Below are 2913 nucleotides of genomic sequence, written 5' to 3'. Positions count from 1 at the left end.
CTTCCCCTCTGCCCCCTGGAGATGCTATGAGATCTTTGTTTAATGGGAACAGAAAGAGCTACTTTTTTTGTTTTTTGTTTCTGTTTGTTTCATTTTTGCTTATAGTGCTCTGATGGGAGAAATAAAACAATCTTAATCTCTAGGCCTATGATTTATAAACAGACCAAGCATACCTGAACTTCAGGGAAAAAGATAACTTTGGGGTAGGGGAAGTTTTCTGGGGTGCTTCTGGGAACGCAGGCTGTATCCAAACAAAGAATCATTCCCTCTCTGTAAGCCTGTAAGCATTCACAGCTTCCCAGGTTTCCCCTCTAGCCAGAAAGGGGAGAACACAGTGCCTGAAGTTGTCATTTGTCTAAGGGGCTGGCTTGGCAGAACCTCTACACCCACTGCCTATCAGTGGGCAGGGCTGCTTTAGGAAATGATAGCTATTCTTCCCTATAAAAAGTCCTTCTTATACCCAGGGAGATAGAAACAGGTCTGAACCATGTTTTTCCTAGTTTCTGGCTCTAGAAGATTTTTCCTTTAGTAGAAAAAGACACAGGGAGAGTCAATGGAGACCTCCTCAAGCCAATGCCTGCCTCCCCACGAGCATCCTCCAGAGGGCACTCTGCACATCAGGGTTTCTAAGGCTGAAGATGAGTGGGTTCAGCATGGGGTTGATGAGAGTGTCGAAAATCCCAACAGCTTTATCCTTGTCTGAAAGCTTGGTTGAACCTAGTCACATATAGTTAAAGATACCTGCACCATAGAATATGGCAACCACAGTGAGGTGGGAGCCACACGCGGAGAAGGCTTTCTTCCCGCCCTTTGCAGAGTGAATTTGCAGGACCGCCACTGCCACATGGATATAGGAGATGACAATGAGAGCCATGGGGGTACCTGCCATTAGAAAACCCACAGCAAAAAGCAGCAGCTCATTGATTTGGGTGCTGGAGCAGGAGAGCTGGAAGAGCTGTGGGAGGTCACAGTAGAAGTGATGGATCACATTGGGGCCACAGAAGTTGAGTGTGGACATGGCCACAGTGTGGATCAGTGCATTGCTGAAAGCACAAACCCAGGATGCAGCCACCAACATCCTCTGGACTGTCTGAGTCATGCGGGTGCTGTAGGTGAGGGGCCGGCAGATGGCCAGGAATCAGTCATAGGCCATAGTGGTCAGCAGGAAGCAGTCCACTCCAATGAACAGATGGAAGAAGAAGAGCTGGGTAAGGCAGGCTCCGTAGGGAACTGCACACTTGTAGGACAAGAGACGACTCAATATAGAGGGAACAGTGACACTGATGAACCCAACATCCAGCACTGAGAGGTTCCACAGGAAGAAGTACATGGGGGTGTGGAGTTTAGGCTCCACCAAGATGGCTGCCAGGATGCTGAGATTGCCCCTGACTGTGACCAGGTAGGCAAAGAGGAAGAGCACAAAGGCAACTGGTTGCAGCCCTGGTGCCTCCACCAATCCCAGCAGAATGAACTCAGCAATGGCTGTTCCATCGGCCCCAGATTCTTGCTGCATGAGTTCCTTCAAAGAAACATCCAAGGAGGAAAAGAATCCATCCTCTCAATTAATTTATCCATTCAGAAAGAAGAAACAGACCTCCTCTACTTGCCCAGCCCTCTGCTGTGTCCCCTCTGCACAAGTAAGGAGTGTTCTGCTCCTTAGGCCACACTACACTTATTTACTCTTTCACTACATCCACCTGAGTAAGTTTACTTTATTTGCAGGTGTAATGACAGGTGACATGACCACTGTGGACCTCCCTGCCTGAACCCACTCCCCAGCTGCAAGAACCTATTTGTAAAGATTATGAAAGATGAAACCCTTGGGAAAAATAAGCAAAGCATACTTCTGGTTTGAACATGGCTGAGCAGCCAAAACTTTCTCTTCTGAGAATGCATCTCTTTCCAAAACAAGGAAGAAAATAAGCACACAGATTTTATCTTCAAAGAAGTTCACAAATATCCACAACCCCAATCCATAAACTAGATTGGATGGTTTCAAGAACAGTAAAGATCAAAGGGGAGAGTGACAAGAAGCAGAGAGAGGAACTCCATGACTGTAGAAGAGTTAAATGAGTATCATTCTCTTAAAAACAAAGGCTGAGTTAGGGAAGGCAATCAATAAAAAACAAAGCCCCTGTTTGCAATAATGGGTGTATGGTGCAAGGCATGGCACTGCAATCTTCTGTGATCCTGACTGGACTCAAGAAGCAGAGGAAAGGCAAAAATGAAGAGTTAAGTTCACAGGGTATAGATAAAGCATAAGACTGGAGGCGAAAATTAGAAAAAATACAGTTTTTTCTAACAGTTCTAGTTACCTGTCTGTATTCATTACAGACCAGTATAAGCTAAAATAATTTACCTCCAATTTTGAATCACAAGATAAGTTCCTGCTCATCTGAAACATGTCTTAGCCTTGCAAGATATAGCGTCTTGTGAATATCTAGTTTGGAAAAAACTCATTTCATTTAAGGATTCAAACAAACCTGCATAGCATATAAACATGGATTCTACAAGGAAAAAGGGTAAATAAACAAGAAAAACATAAAATTCACTCCATAAAATAATGTTGCCATTGAACAAAATTGCTAAAATAATATATTTTAAATATTTTCCCACAATAAGTATGTGATGGTGAAAGATTTGTTAGTTAGCTTGATTTGATCCTTCCACAGTGGAAACATATATTAAAAACTCACATTTTACTCCATAAATATATAAAATTATTTGTCAATTAAAAGTAAAATGAAATGAATAATTTTACTAGTAAGAATCTCTGCTCATAATGCTTATGAAGAAAGCTTTATTTAAATTTTAATAACTAGAATATTCTCATGCTATATAAAATTTCCTATAGCATGAGAGAGATATAAGAATCCTAATACTTTTTATGAAGTTAGCGTATATCTGATGCTA

The 2913-nt window shown here is 42.3% G+C and overlaps 1 pseudogene; it reads right to left on the bottom strand.

The window, feature by feature from the left end:
* Positions 1 to 271: 271 nt before the first annotated feature.
* On the bottom strand, positions 272 to 2564 carry LOC128930842 (olfactory receptor 3A1-like; annotated as a pseudogene).
* Positions 2565 to 2913: the final 349 nt, after the last annotated feature.

Source organism: Callithrix jacchus, chromosome 17 (genome assembly GCF_049354715.1).
Source record: "Callithrix jacchus isolate 240 chromosome 17, calJac240_pri, whole genome shotgun sequence".
Lineage (NCBI taxonomy): Eukaryota > Metazoa > Chordata > Mammalia > Primates > Cebidae > Callithrix > Callithrix jacchus.
This window is presented reverse-complemented; position numbering and strand designations above follow the sequence as displayed.